Raw genomic sequence first — 17649 nt, forward strand, 5'->3', positions numbered from 1 at the left:
AGCATGGACACAAAATTTTAAACGCCACAAACCTTTAGAAATGTCAGTACTCTACGCGTATTTTATGTATCAAGTTTCATCACCATTAAAAAGGCGTTTTCAATTTCTTTCCGCACGGTTGCTATGAAGAGACCAGCAGTGGTAACACGAGTTTTTTTCAAGATCCCCTGTCATTAAGAAAAATTGGGGTTCAAAAAGGTCAAGTACAGTGGAAAACAGTATGTTAAATAAGATTTTTGGAAAACACATGCATAATATAGCCGAGGTGCTTATGATCCCACAATTAAGTATTTCTTGATATACTTTATTGAAGATTGATATTTGTGCACAGACAATCAATTATTTAGCCTCGCTCTTGGTGTGGTCTAATATTAGTCTGTGCAGTTCGCGCTGGCTTATCATCGACGCAACTTTCCATTTTTTCGTCATAAGGATTTTAAACGAAAAATCCAGTTTAGGTGGAAAGTGTCACCCTGGTTAGCCTGTTTCGACTGCACAGGCTAATCTGGAACGAAACCACATGCACATGAAATCGTCTCAATTTGCTCAGAGTGCGACTCATTTGTTTTCTGTATCAAAGCAAACATGTGTCTTAGTGAATGTGTGATTATATAAAATGTTCTGTTAATTTGCGTTTTTTAGTCGCATTTTTCAACTGAAACGAATGTAAGCAATGTTTTCTTTTAATAACCTACGTCATGTAAACGTGATACAATTTCCTTTCAAAGAAAGCAATTAACGACCGTAAAATGTGAAATTTGGATTTTAGGGGCAGTCAGGCGTGGAAATAACATGTATTCATGCAGTACATTATCGTTAAACAGTTGGAATTCTTTTCACCTGAAATGTTTCGTTTCAGAAAGATTGAAGCTTCAGCACAGTAATAATCAAACAGTTTTATTTTCGTCCCTACCTGATTGAATTCATGACGCGTTTTGGGGTGTGGATAATTGGAAATAAAATTGCAGATCGTTCGCCTTTAGTGACAAATAAAATATAGTTCTCCAGCTGAGTTGCGACTATTTTGTAACTGGGACGTATTTAATAATATCATGGTTATACTTGTGTAAACGTTCATGTTCGGCGAAGAAAACTTAGTACACGTGCATGTTTAATACATTCAAATTGATTGAACATTTAACAGAAAATGTTGTTCAGCTTATAAGCTTTAACAATTACACATTTTCAACATAAAATTATTCTTCTAGTTTTTCACTTGTTCGGAATATATTTTGGTTTGGTTTAAAACTGTCTGCTATTCAATAGCAGTTAACAGTTTCGGATGTTGTTAGATTTTCGATTGTTTTTATTTCTTCTTCAATGAAATGTCCACCACTGTCCTTACCGTATAATCATTCTTTAAGTTGTAAGCATGGATAAAAAAAACACTAATGCACTGTAAAAATCTCAATTCCTGTTACATTATACTGAGATTGTTTTTTGTTTCAAGTGGCTGGTTTTATTGTGGACTGGTTTGACAATTTGAAAAACTTCATAAAATCTGACAGCAAATATATTTGCAGCGATCGGGCATTATGGGATGAATTCATCATGCCGTTTCGATCGTAAATTTGAATTTATCATACTATTTACGTTTTCGCTTTTACTGCACCCTTTACTTATTGCAACCGAAATCATTTTATCACTCGATATGTTTAATCATACAACGCGATTGCATGACGTTTTTATGCATCATAAATAACACAAGCTGTTCAGTTTTTTTATGGTTAAAATAACGAGATGAGCCGCAGTGGAGACAGCCACTACTTAATGTTCCATAAAGCTACGGTACTAGTTGTACGTCTTATGATATTTTCCAGATTCCGCGGACATAATGCCAAGCTGGCGAACTCGGGTCTACTCAAAATCGCCTGGTCGAATTAGTTTCTAATTCTGGACAACAAACATTTCTCAAGATATACACGCGCAATTTAACTGGTCAAATATATAACATTTTTGATGGCAACGCACTCTCTACCAATATATCAATAGAGCACCAATACTACATGCATACATGTTTAATACACAATATTCATGGAACGTTAGTCGGTATTCTGTCAATTGTGGAAACTTACTCTTCATTTGTGACATCGATAACTTCTACTTAGTCCCCGAGGCTCCGTACCTGTAACTCAATCGCATAATAATTCACGTAAAGCTGCGAATGTTGAATTATTCAAAGAACCTTATACCCCATAATCGACGGTGATTCACTCTTTATTACTCCAATCTTGTGTTAAACTGTACCACAAAATGTGTGCTGTATCAACCTATACATGTATGTATTTATTAGTAACGTACCTTGATCAAAGCTACACACATTAATTCGTCCAAATGAAATCAAATCATAAACCGACAGATTTACAATAAAAACTAATTAGGGAAAAATTATTCTAATTTATTTATTTTAGTTTAGTACGAACTAAATAAATATGTACCCTGCTAAGCGAACCATTTGTTACGGTTATCGGATGAGATTAAATGATTTAACAAAACGTTGGGTCAATAACGTAATTGATTGCATTAATATGGTAAGACATATTTAAAGATAGAATCTATCAGCAGGAATGTGCTTAGAAAAGAATGTACACTTTCCGCCAACAAACGTCATATATAACAATATGATTTTTGCGGTATCATTTATTAAGTCTAGCATGTATGTTAAGAGTGAAATCAAGCGATGCATTACTTGTATGCACTAATAACTGATTCATATCTTAAATACCATCCGAATATTTAAATGCAATATCCTAACAAGGTGTCGGATAACACGTTTGCAACATATCAAAAATCGTCTTGCCCGAAGCTAAGTGTGGACGCTTGACACGGGTGGTGTGTTGTCCTTTGCTATTTTCAGTCTTAATGTTAGATATGTCACTGATTAACAACATCGTAAGATAACAAGGATATGCAAGGTTTCACAATTACCCCCATCTCGTTTGCGCGCCGATAACAAGCCGGCCGACTAAGAGAGCTATAAAATTAAAATGTCCGTTGACGGCTTTTAAAGCCCTTATAATGTCATATATATATACGCATAGTTTTAATTACAGAGTGGTTTAACAATCGTCAAAACAGTGTTGTTTTCACAAATAGGGGAATGGTGGCGGTGCCCGTCCAAAGGGGAAAAACACGTCGTTTTTTAGAAAAAGGGGAAAATTATAATAAATCACTCTTTTATATGTTACGATATTTATTATATGAATACACATGTTTGTATGAATGTAAAATTCACAGCTGAATTTCTCTGTTCTTTTTCTTAAATATATATCAATGATTTTTTCAACAGTAGTTTCAGACATTTCAGCCTTCATGCACAGTCTCAGTTTTCCTTGCCATATTGAGTCTAATCGGGATTTTTTAATCGATAAAATGGCAAATTTGAGCTTATTTTTTTTAATAGAATGGACCAAAGTGGAATGTTTTTATCAACAAATATTGACTCAATATAGATACATCAGGCCTTTTCGTGACCATTTTGGGAAAAAAAGGCAATTTATATGAAAAGTCCAGTTTTGGGAAAAAATAATTTAATATAACTCTTTATAATATTTCAAAAACATAATAATTTGTTATATACTTTGTTAGTTGCTTATGAAATAAATTTGAGATATATTAATCATTAGATAATTCTTTCTAAAAAAAAAATAATTTTTTTTTAACTTCTGGAGGGGATTTTTTCTACAAAATAGGGGGAAAATATATACTCTTTTTTGAGGGGAATGGGGCCGAATATCGGCCCCGAAATTGCCATAAAAAACACTGGTCAAAAGATCCATTTTATTATCTACTTATTTATTTGCTCGAGGCATTCATAATTATTGTGTTGACGTTTTTCTTTGCCCAGATTGTTTTGAGACGTAGCTTATTTTATCACATGCCATACCCTGTTTCCCATGTAATATAACCATTTATCACATGCTATACCCTGTTTCCCATGTAATACAACCATTACATATTGTTTATATTACACTAGTGTAATACAACATTATTAAGCGTTTTCATTTGCTTAGTTTTCGTTAATTGAGCATCGCATTTTGTTATTTTGCTAAAATGACGTTGCAACGTCAAATGACGTCACGAAATGTAAACAACATTCGGGATTTATAATTATGTTTGCGTAAATATCTTTTTAATTTGCTCATTAAAAAGCATGTGATTAAAAAGATCTGACACTCGTTGTCATATCATACCATATTTTATTAAACTCGTTCAGGAAATTCGTTAGTAAGCTCGCCAAAGGCTCGCTTACTAACAAAATTCCTGAACTCGTTTAATAAAATATGGTATGATATGACAACTCGTGCCAGATCCTATATTACGAATAGTTTTATCTTACACATGTGTGATATACGTTTTAAGCATTTTCATTGGCTTAGTTTCGTTCGATTGACCAATCGCGATTTGTAATTTTGCTGAAATGACGTTGCAATGTCAAATGACGTCACGAAATGTTAACAACATTCGGGATTTAACATTATGTTTGCGTAAATATTTTTTTAATTTGCTCATTTTAAAGCATGTGATAAAAAGATCTGACACTCGTTGTCATTTTATACCATATTTTATTAAACTTGTCCAGGAAATTCGTTAGTAAGCTCGCCAAAGGCTCGCTTACTTACAAAATTCCTGAACTCGTTTAATAAAATATGGTATGATATGACAACTCGTGCAAGATCCTATATATATTGCCTCGGTTAAGTAACATAAAACATTTCAAAACTTATATTTAAATAATATCTCAAACACAAACATGAGAAGGATTGATTAATTACATGCGCATGTCACGAAAAGAATCACATATATGAAAAAGGCTAAAGAGGCAATCACTCTCTTGGTCTGCAGTAAATCTTGTTTACAGTGTTTTAACCTTGTATTTTATTAGATAACATCATAACATAATCATAATGCGAACTTACAGACTGATTATCACTGCCGTACGCAAGTTCATTGTTAATCATAGCCTGCTAAGCCGCATATCATTGCTGTTCTTTCTTTTGAAGACTAAATTATTGGTTATACAAATATTGCGATTTAAAGCTATTGGTGATCAATTTCCATTAAACCATTTTACATGCATGGATCATGGTGCACGATGATCGAAGCGTTAATGTGAAATTTTGATATATATACTAGTCTAAATATATCCACCTATCAACATTTTTCTACCGCAACATTTGAATGACAGTTCAGTAGTGTGTAACGTGTCGGTCATTGTTGACTCACAAATCCGATTTTAAACATAATCACGTAAAAATGAATAACGTATTTATTTATTTTTTCATTTGAATGATAAAAATCTTACCAAGTGTACGCCCGAACATAACTTGAAAAATGGTCTCAATGTCGATTTTGTAAAAATAATGTTTATTTTCGCATATTCTTGAAACAACTAATTGAGTGCGCATTTGCTTACACTTTCATTGTTAAATAGTGAAAAAAAATGAAAGAGTTTACACATAACAATTGAATAAATAACAAACATAATTTCAACAACTGCAGGGTCAGTGTACATGGACAATCATCAAATGGCCACCAATGCCAATGCTCTTAACGTAATGTTTTTTGTTAACAAAGAAATTAACTTTACAGTGATAGGATGGGCGTTGTCTTTCATATTTAAATTACATGCGAATACATCCTTTTTGATTATAAATTCACATGCGATAGTAAAATTGCAGATAACTTGACCAAAGACAAAATGTGGTCAGACAATTTCGTTACATAAATTGCCTCCTAAACCCATACCCATAATATGTCTCATATGAATGTGTATAAATATTAATAAAGCGATGTACAGATTATTTTTTTTTCGGATGAGAAATGTTTTTATTTTGATAATTAAACACCTCTATCCGTGACCGCCGCAGACGGAACGCAGCTAACCCAAACAATTAAGGGGTGGCTACATTAACGCAGTCGTAGGTCGATTGTGAAATTTAATCGTAGTAACTTAAAAAGGTGGCCGAATCGCTTGAGTGAGACCGTCTCTTCCCAAGAGCACCGACAATAAACTTGCTAGCATGTCATGAATATAATTTTCAGTTTCGGGTGGGGTCGCGCACAGGTATTTTATAATTTTGGGTGGATTGTTGACGGTGAAATTGCGCACAATGCGACAGAGCGTCTATACGCGCACACGATATTAGAAGTTATACAAGTGAACTAATATATGTGTGTCGGTTTGTTGTAAAATGATTTAATTGCGTATGGACCTAGCTTGTCGCAAATCAAAGTGGATTTTGTATAAACATTGTTAATATGGATTTAAAATTCATAGCAGCGATCGGAGTGTTTTTATTTGGAGTAGTGCATTACGGACATTCTGAACTGGTAAAACTTATCTTTATTTAGTTCGACTTTTTAACAAATCTATAATGCTACCAGTAGTTTATTAAGAAAACGGTACTTTTTTGTTTAAAGAAATGTCGAGAAGTATTCATCATCAATGAATACATGTAAATGTAAGTAAGCACAATACATACCTTATATACATTCTTAATAAAGTAAAGTTTATTTTAATATGAAATAATTGACGGGATATTTTTGTAGTTTTTCGGTTACATACTGCTGTACAATTTTTCTGTATTAAATAACTTTTACTGTACTGTAACCTCTAATTCACAACACAGTTTTTCCCCTTTTATTAACTTCACTACCTTCGCAATTAATTCTGGCAACCCCCTTCCGCCTTTCCCTTTGCGCGAAATAAAAACCTCGCTGAAGTTCCGTAAGGTAATTCTGAGACAAATAATGCATAAGGTCCAGGTGAAATCATAGTTTTTGCTGCCATTTTGCTTATTAAAGGTTGTTTATTTAAGAGTTTGAATTTAATTGATTGGATTATTAATAATCAAAGACTTATCAATATACATTTGTATATTAATAAGTCTTTGACTAAAGTATCAACCCTTATTAACGCTCGATTGGTCATTGTCGACTCGGGTACTACTTAAATGTACCCCTGGTACTCTTAAGTATACTTAAATGTACCCCGTGTATGAAAAAGATGCAAACACTCAGGGCTCGAAATTAACACTCCCACACTCGCAAAATGCGAGTGAAAAATACCGATTGCGAGTTAAGTTTTAAGCCACTAGTAATTTTTTGCGAGTAAAGAAATAGTGAAAAAAAAACAGTAATATTGCTAAATGCGTTCGACGTCCTGAACGCTAAACCATAGGTCATAGAACGTCCTAATACCCGTATGTGGAAGCGCGCATATATATAGACTAGTATACTTATAGTACAGATATGAAGATGGTATTGGTACAAAGAATGTTAAACAGTCGACTAATTCACATGTGTTCATTGAACTTGAACAGACATGGCGTCGAAGCGAAAAATAACTAGTTTCTTTTTGCCCACAGATGGAAATAACAATACGAAAAATAAAGCAAAGTTAACTGTTGAATAAAAAAAACGAAATTAAATTATGTTTCCAGCAAAATTTGCGAGAATGTTTTTGATTTTGCGAGTTGGTATTAAAGCTGCAAGTAGAAACAAAAGTTTAATTCGAGCCCTGATTACACGTACCTGGCCAGTTTAGACTGTACGCGAGTTTTATTCCCACCCAAAATCGATATGGTACAGAGCGCAAAGAAAATACCAATCAATATTCTCCTTGAACAAAACCTTCCTTAACATGCTTTTTGAGTAGGAGTTTCGATAATATAAACTCATAATAAAGGCCATTTCGCAGAATATTGACATTAATACGAACAAATTTAAAATGAAAAATAGCCAACAACAACCGATTAAGCGTTTGATTTCGTGGGTACGTTTCAGTATATTTTTCGTACCCGGGGTACATTTAAGTATACTGAAGGGTACCCAGAGTACATTTTAAGTAGTACCTGAGCCCACAATGACCTATCAACACTTAGTAACAGGTCCAGTTTATGATTGACATTTCTTCATTTTTTGAAAATAATAAGATTCGTGGCCTATGGGCGAATCTGAGATATTTTTTATTTATATAGGAAGAATCCACACTTTGGGTATACTGACAAGTTAAATAAATAAGAGTAGTCACCACTCAGGTCAAATATATATTTGTTCAGACACTTTAGAACGAAAAGAAACATTTGTCTCAAGATAAGTGATAATGTATTGTACTTTATTTCTGAGTATAATCCCCATCTTGGTTTTGTATTTATATCATCAGACATAAACTCATACAGACCAATCTTTATCATTATAGAAATCGTCATTATAGAGAGTTCAAACCATATAACTGAGACTGAGCCATTGAAAATGATAGGTGGAAAGCCAATGGGTTGGGGTTTGAAGGTCTTTTCTGTTTGAACTTCTGTATGTGGGAAGTGGTACATAATATGTTATGCGAGATATTAATTTGAAATATTATATTGACATGGTTTAAATAAAATAGGAATTGAATGAGGTACGTTAAATAAATGAGACATTAAATGCTAAGGGCCAAATTGTTTTGCTTTTAAATGAGTTTGTCCTCACATCAAACCTGGGACCTGTAGAAGCAATTTTAAGCTAATTCACTACTATTGCAACATGCAGGTTTCAATTTGTCTACGTAACGGTATTGTAGTTAAAACCTATGTTGGTACTGGTAAAACATATTTATGCTGAATTATTGTAGAAAAACGTTACTCTATAATTTTAAAAATTAGATTTATCATTATCAATTAATGAACCATCATATTATTATATTTTTAACATGTTTTCTGAGAAGTATTATCTAGCTTTTTTTAATAAAATGCATTCATCATTTATTAATGTATGACAAGTTTTGGAAAATTGTCTTTTTATATATAAGGACCTTTTCACAGATTTTAGCATGTATTCAAGTTTTTCATTAAATGCTTTTAATTGATAAATGTAAACATTGGAACTAAATAGCTCTGGTAAAAAGAACAAGAATAAAATTTAACACAGAAAAAAAGTAATTCTCAACTGGCCTCGAACAACTGCTTCTTAGAGTTAAGTGTAGCATTTACACCACTCAGCCATCCATCCTCATACAGAGAAAGGTTACTTTATATAAGCAATCCTCGAAGTGTCACAAAATATAATGATAATAGCAGAACTCTTCAGATTATCCGATCATTTTGCGTTTGTAACTGTTTATAATTTTCACGTTTTTAAATCGTCATAAGATGCATATAATGGATATTTTAGAGCATGGTAAATGTTCAGTATTATTGTTTCCTCGCAATATCATAACTACAAATAAAATTTGCGAATCTGAAACATTTTTTTTTTAATCTGGTCAATTTACCTAAACGTAATAAGGTCCCTTTAAATCTAAACACATCAAGATTTCTGTTTAAAGAATAGTATGAATTATGTGATCACCTTTTGCGAGCAGTGGTGAAACAGAAATGTTCCTTCTCTATTTCAAAAACTTTAAATTAGACCTTCATGAAACTTGGTTGTAATGTCTGTGGGCATAATATCTTATCCAAGTTAAATAACCATCTAGATAGTTTCTAGCAGTTCCAAATTTTGGTCATTGAATAATAAAAAAATGGCAAAATTTACACCTCTCAAATTGTTATAATAGTATCGTCATCCAACAAAGTAACAATTTTTGTGGGCATGATATCTGTCCCCAACTTGATTAACAGAAAGATCACAACTTTAAATTAAAAAAAAAATTGTTGTGTAAAAATAGTTGAAACATTTTGTCTTGTCAGAGAAAAATTAGTGTCTTGTCAATGTGTATATACATGATAACTACACATTAAGTCTTTCAGTGCTGGAACCGAATTTTGAAGGCCTTTGCAAACAGTTTGGATCCAGATGAGACGCCACAAAATGTGGCGTCTCATCAGGATCGAAACTGTTTGCTATTCTGATAGTATTCTTTGAAAAAAAATCGAAGAGAATGCTAATTTTAGAAATTCAGCAGACAACATTTTAGCAGACAAAAATTTCCCAGCATGCAAAGGGTTAATCTCGTTGATTACCTTAAGAAAAGTTTTAAACCTTTCAGTTGGACTGTGACACCAGCAATGGATGGTTTTACTTGGGAGGTAGTAAATGTTACAAAGTATTCGCGGGGAATAACCGAAGAGCCTATGCCAGGGCAAAAGATATATGTGTGAGGTAAACTGTCATCATGTTGTAAACTGTTATTAAAATACATGATATTTTCACACTGCTTTTGATTTCCTTATGATCATACTAGACATTTCTGATTTAAAACATTATATTTTCGCAGTGATTTTGATTTTCTATTTTCAAAGCTAATGTATTTTTATAGCAGAATATTATTTTTTGCCTCACAAATATTGTGCACTTAGAAGTTAAATAAACGACTTACATTTATCTATGTTTCAGGTACTGTCATCAATTCCATAAGCTGTTTGAGGGCTTATCAAATAGTTACATGCATAAGAGATATATTTTGTGATAAAAGGCAACCTGATTTAACAAGTGAGAAAAAGAAACATAGATTGTGTAATATAACAACTTGTATCTACCTTACAATTACAGCTATGGATCTCGACTAGCAACAATCAAAGACCAGTTTGAATCTGACAGTCTCGGTAGTAAAGTCAGTCAGCTTGTTCCAGAGAGTGAAAGGCCATTTTATATTGGTATGTGAATACTGACATATAATTTCTTTGATTTTGTGTTTGTTTTAGAATGCTTTAGAAATGAACTACAGAAACTGATGTATATTTATCAAGCATCAAATGGATCAACATAGTTGTATTCACCACTTTTATTAGCCTTGTTCTGAGAAAACTTTGCTAAATACATTTGCCTAAAGTGTCGTCCCAGATAAGTCTGTGCAGTTTGCACAGCCTAATCAGGGAAGGCACTTTCCCCCTTAATTTGATTTTTGCTAAGAAGAGACTTCCTCTAAGGGATCTTTTCACGGTTTGGTAAATTGGCAAAATTGAAAAAAGCTGTTTCAGATTCGCACATTTTCGTTTTAGTTATGATATTTGTGAGGAAACAGTATTACTGAACATTTACCATGGTCTGATATAGCCAGTATATGCATCTTTTGACGATTTAAAAACCTAAAAATTATAAAGGGTTGCAACGCGAAACGATTGAATAATTTGGAGAGTTCTGTTGTTGTCGTTAAATTGTGTGAAACTACGAAGATTGCTCATATAATGCATAAAATACTTCAACCAAATATGCTTGGCAGAATAGCCGAGCAGGCTAATGCGTTTTTACTCCAGGTTACTCCAGGACTCCGGGGGTCACTGGTTTTCGAGTCCAGCCGCGGCTACTTTTTTTTTCCTTTTTTTAAATTTTATTCTTGATTTTTTACTGGAGCTTTTAAGATCCCATGTTTACATTTATCAATATAAAGCATTTAATGACGTATTTCAAAACATGCCAAAAACTGTGAAAAGGCCCCTTTAAAACAAAAAAGACCATAAAGCAAAATGTGTCTTCCATGATTAGCCTGTGCAGATTTCACAGGCTAATCTAGGAAGGCACTACATTTTTAGCTCACCTGAGCACAACATGCTCATGGTGAGCTTTTGTGATCGCCTTTTGTCCGTCGTGCGTCATCCGTTGTCCGTCGTCAACATTTGCCTTGTGAACATTCCAGAGGCCACATTTATTGCCTAATCTTCACGAAACTTGGTCAGAACATTTGTCCTAATGATACCTCAGCTGAGTTCGAAACTGAGTCATGCTGGGTCAAAAACTAGGTCACTAGGTCAAAAAATAGAAAAACCTTGTGAACACTGTAGAAGTCACATTTGATGCCCAATCTTCATGTAACTTTGTCAAATTTTTTGTCTAAATGATATGTTGGTTGAGTTAAAAAATGGTTCCGGTCCCTTGAAAAACATGGCCGCCAGGGGGTGAGGCAGTATTCCTTTTATGGCTATAGAGAAACCTTGTGAACACTCTAGAAGTCACAATTTTTGCCCAATCATCATGAAACTCGGTCAAAACATTTGTTTCATTGATATCTCGGACAAGTTAGAAAATGGTCCAGATTGGTGAAAAAACATGGCTGCCAGGGGGCGGGGCAGTTTTTTTCTATATGTATATAGTGAAAACATGTGAACACTCTTAAAGTCACATTTTTGGTCCAATCTTAATGAAATTTGGTCAGAACATGTGTTTTCTGGATATGACGGTTGAGTTCGAAAATAGTTCGGATAGGTAAAAAGCATGGCCGCCAGGGGGGGGGGGTCATTTTCCTTATATTTATATAGGAAAAAAAGCTTGTGAACACTCTAGAAATCACATTTTTGCCTATGGTAATCATTATAACATCAATTTTATAGATATCTCAGACGAGTTCGAAAATGGTCATTATTGGTGGAAAAACATGGCCGCCAGGGGATGGTGCAGTTTTCTCTATATTTATATAGTGAAAACATGATAAGATAAGGCCTAAAATAAAATTATGTTTTTTCAACTGACATGGCCTAAAAAATTAGGGTAGTTAGGTAGGCAAACAATTTTATTTAAAAAAAAAAAATTTTTTTTGAAAATGTTGTACATGGTGCATCTTCTTCTTATTTTTTTGTGTTCAACTGTATGTACAATAAATTTGATGACGTATGTAATGCTATATGGCTTTATTTAAATGCTTTTATGAAATAAAAACTTGCTGTTCATTAATTTTGCATTTGTTGCTTTCCTTATTTCTGAGTTTAATGTTGACTTCTGGCAACTGCTTTAATAGTCCATTTTATGACCAATAAAAGGCATAACTAAAGTCGCAGCAAGCTTGACCCTCAGTGTCTATAGGGATTCAGTGTTGTTATACTTTCTGTTCCTTAGGGATCATGGAGTGTATACTATATTATTTATAATTTAAAATATATTAAATAGCCCAAAAGCCTTGCTAGGGGGACGCGAATGCTGTTGCATGTAACATTATCACCATGAACAGACCCAATGGGTGTGCTATTATATTTCTTGGATGCAGTTTATGCTTCCAAAGGACCACATTTTCAGATTATAGTATGTACTGGTGTCGTGGGGTCTATCTACCATGGCTAGGCTGTCCCCAAATTTCTTTGAGCCAACCAGGTTTTTTGTTTTTTCGATGCATGAAAACTGGTTTTGAAATAATTATATATACATGTACTATCAACTTGTTTATATTTCTTTTAATGACAACAAGGGCATATCACATAACATAATGTAACATACAGTTTTCAATACAGAATTAATCAGTATGGTACTTGTCAAGGTACAAACATAAGTTATTTTATAGATGTACATTTAATAGGGGTATTGATTGTTCCAATTTGAAATCCTGAAAATTCGGCCAGTGGGCTTGGAACCGCAGCCGCAGGAACCCAACAGGAATAAAGGGCAGATCCCCCACCCCATCCAGAGCCCTTACTAATTGTTCTTTTTTATAGTATTTCCAATTGTATTATCAGGTGATTACAATTTAAAATATTATTAACCAAACACTGTCCGTATCACCGCATGTGTATTCGTCATTCTATTTCTTCTATAAAGAACTTCGAAAATAAATAAATTATAATCGACGAAAAATAATGTATCCCAAAACGACAGTCCGAAATATTGTATGCGTTTAGCACATTAAATAAAATGTGCATATTGTTTGACTGCAGACATTGCAAAACCTAGCAATATACAATTTGGTTGACATATTGCTTTACAATAGCATTTTTGTGGGTAAAAAACAAGTAAATTATCACCTTTTAATTTCAAAGGATCATCGGCAGAAAGGTGTAACATCGTCAAAATAGAACTAATTATTTAATTATCCGTTAATTCAGATCGATAGTTGGGAAAAAGTGTTAAGTAATCAGCTTAGAAATAATTTATTTATTGTTACGCTTCTTTTAATTTGTTAATCTTTAAATACAACGTTTGCCATCGGCCGCTATATTGTTGGCAGACGACAAGATCAACAGTGTCTGCGCATGAATGACCCACTGTGTGAGCAAACTCAATGCTGATTGGCCAGCTACCACGTGCGCTTCAATAACAATAAAAATAATATGCGGATAACGTAGAAAGTTTATTGAGCGTCGCCGAAAAATACGCTGTCCGATATTTGTTTGAATTTTGGGCTCAAAAAAGATTAGGACGGGCGGCAAAAAAGTAGGTAGGGTAGGGCCGCTGGAAACAAACAATTATTTTTTTTACACTTAAGATAAGATAGTTTATTAAAGTCTCCTCATCATGTACCTAGTAAAACATATATAAACATGTGAACAGTCTAGTTGTGATAGGCCATAATGTTAAAGAAATATAACCTGTACATACTTTCTAATTGTTAATTCCATTGTATAAACCTGGGACCTCTTTCATAAAATGTGGTGTACATAAAGACAGTAGTTTGCATGCAATTTAATAAACCTATTGTTTCTATGTCATAAAATAACTGTATATGTACTCATGCACTGTATAGCCTTATGTTTGATCTTTACTGATAAGCCAAGTTAACCTACTGTGTTTTGGTTTATTGATTGAACATCTGATCTTCTAAGATCAATTGGATTGGGAAAATCACTAATCTCAGCAGATAACTGTGCTATAAAACTGTTTCCATTGGCAACCTTTTTATTTGGCATTTTCTAAATTGGAAAGATTCTTTTGATTGAAATAACTTTTGTAAATTGTTATTAATTTTTTTACATTTGAGTCACTGGAGTAATCCACTCTCCATAAATTGTGTTCTTTAGATTAAGTTAGACTTATTTTGTAAACTAAATTTTTGAAGCAACTACTAGACTGACAGTAACTAACATTTATATCAGTTTTTTTGACAGATTGTGAACTTCTTTTTATATTCATTAAGGTATTTGCTGTATTTGTTCATTTTAACGATGCATACTAGATTCTTTAGACTAAAGTTAGTTTATTTTCATAAAAGCTGTTTGGTTTCACTTATAGACTAATTCTTTGAGTGTATTCAGGCGTATCTGACTGGACGCCTTAAGTTAATTGAATTACAACCAGTCAGTGGTGTCATCCGGACCGTAAATACGCGTTCTTTAATTAGACTCAATAAATATTTCGGTATTACATAAGTGCTCACAAAGTTACATAACTCGTAACCGTCCCGTGACCGGTTCACTTGCGTAAGTGAACGAGACCGCACTACCTCAGTTGTTTATAGTGAAACATTGTGAATACTTTAGTCACATTTTTAGTTCAATCTGAATGAAACTTGCTGATCTTCACACATGGTGACAATCTTTATGAGCATAATATTTTTTGCTCATGGTGAACTTTTGTGATCACCTTTTGTCAATTGTCTGTCTCCCGTTGTGCGTCATGAATATTTGCCTTGTTAACACTGTAGAGGCCACATTTATTGTTGGATAGAAATGAAACTTTGTCAGAAGATTTTTCCCAATAATGTCTTGGACGAGTTCAAAAATGGTTCCAGTCTGTTGAAAAACATATCCGCCATGGGGCCATTTGTTGTTCATTCTTCATGAAACTTGGTTAGAACATTTGTTCTACATGTATTGATATCTTGGGCTGCAAAGAACAGGTCATTTCTTTTTATCACAGGTGAGCGACTTTAGGCCTTTCAGGCCCTCTTGTTTGAATAAGCCCTTTGACCCACAACGTTGCTTATATTCATCAATAGGTCTCAAAAGAGAGCTAAGGGACACCTGTGTGGCCTGCAAAGAGCTCAGATGGAGTGACGGATCAGCAGCCTCGGAGTTGCAGGGTTTCTGGGGAGACAACCAGCCCAACGAGGACCTGGGTGACTGCGTGCACGTGTACAAGAATGAGGAGACCTACGTCTTTGATCGACCCTACACCTTCAGCTATGGCAACTGTGACGTTCAGAGGTCATTTGTCTGCGAGAGAATGGCTGCACCTACCGGTGAGATTTGCTTATGTTTGAGATTTGAAGTACAGAGAATTTATACTGTTTACTTTCTTTTGAGTTTAGAACAGAGCAATTAAGTCTGCAGACATGTACAAAATGCAATCAATAATAAGATTGATATTGTTATCACTGTGTGTGTATCACTTTGTCTTTTCAGGTATTCCAAAATGTTTGCATACAAAATTGCTTATAAATATTCTATAATTTATAGTTCATTCATATTTATAATGTCTGTTTATGCAGGAAGTTTCCACTGTTTCCAAGGAGGTTATGTCAGGCAGAACCAAGTATGTGATGGAAATAGCGACTGCAATGATGCATCTGATGAACTTAATTGCCGTAAGCTATATTTTATCTGCTCATTTCAATAATTATCCCCACGCTTTTCGGAGAAAAAGTAGGGATATTGTGGTTATCTCTGTCTTCGTCGTCCATCCATCTGTCCTAGCCACTATCTCCTCCTACACTATAAGCACTAGAACCTTGAAACTTACACACATGGTAGCTATGAGCATATGTGGGACCCTGCACTATTTGTAATTTTGATCTGACCCCTTGGTCAAAAGTTAGGTTGGGGTGGGGCCTGGTCAGAGATTTTCACTCATTTTTTAAGGTTAATTTTACATTAACTTCTTCATTTTTACAAACCGATTTACTTCAAAATTGATACTGAACCTCTCTTATGACAATACGGTCAATTTCAACTATGCATGGCCCCATTACCAACCCTGGGGCGCCCTGCCCACATAGACCACACCCACCTAAAATTGCCTTTTACTATAATTTCTTCATTTCCAACTACACCGATTCACTTCAAATTGATACTGAACCTCTCTTATGACAATACGGTCAATCTCAACTATGCATGGCCCCACTACCAACCCTGGGGCACCCCACCCACATAGACCACACCCAACCAAAATTGCCTTTTACTATAATTTCTTCATTTCTACACTGATTTACTTCAATTGGTACTGAGCTTCTTCTTATGACAAAACGGTACTTCTCAAATATGCATGGCCCCATTACCAACCCTGGGGCGCCCCGCCCACATAGACCACACCCACCCAAAATTGCCTTTTACTATAATTTCTTCATTTCTACACCGATCACTTCAAATTGGTACTGAACTTCTCTTATGACAATATGGTCATTCTCAACTATGCATGGCCCATTACCAACCCCTGGGGGCCCTGCCACCTAGACCACACCCACCCAAAATTGCCTTTTACTATAATTTCTTCATTTCTACACCAATTCACTTCTAATTGATAATGAACTTTTCTTATGACAATACGGTCAATCTCAGCTATGCATGAAACCATTACCAACCCTGGGGCGCCCCTGGGTCAAACATGCTGCATGGGGATACGCGTAGGCCTCTGCCGCGCCATTTCTAGTTAATTTTGATAAAGTTCCATATGTTTTGCGAGTTGTTTGTATAGATAGAATTCATATATTATGTATATTCTTCATTTTGAAATGTAATGATACCAATATTCTAGCTTTTGCCATCTATGTAAGCTCTACATTGCTTGTTGAATAAAATCTACAATTGTTATTTAAATAATGGTGTATTCATATGAAAACTAACTTACAATGAAATTATGTCCGTTTCTCATCTTTTAATTTAACTTCTTGGTAGAAAAATGTCCCTTCAATAATCTTTTCCATGATTTAAAAAATTACCCACTTTGGACCACAGGGCATGGTATATCCAGACCACCTTAGATAATCACATGCACGAACAATATGTTATAAATTTAATATCAATATGCTAATATAAATGAGATCAGAGTGCTTGAGAGTTTTTGTTTTTTCCAGCCATCGATGTCACTTTT

The 17649-nt window shown here is 34.2% G+C and overlaps 1 long non-coding RNA gene across 1 annotated transcript; it reads left to right on the plus strand.

Annotated features, from left to right (window-relative positions):
- Positions 1-6666: 6666 nt before the first annotated feature.
- Positions 6667-15740, plus strand: LOC127868867 (uncharacterized). The gene is made up of 4 exons (XR_008044280.1): positions 6667-6735; positions 9974-10086; positions 10477-10580; positions 15560-15740. It is a non-coding gene; the product is annotated as an uncharacterized LOC127868867 (long non-coding RNA).
- Positions 15741-17649: the final 1909 nt, after the last annotated feature.

The sequence above is a fragment of the Dreissena polymorpha genome, chromosome 2 (assembly GCF_020536995.1).
Source record: "Dreissena polymorpha isolate Duluth1 chromosome 2, UMN_Dpol_1.0, whole genome shotgun sequence".
NCBI lineage: Eukaryota > Metazoa > Mollusca > Bivalvia > Myida > Dreissenidae > Dreissena > Dreissena polymorpha.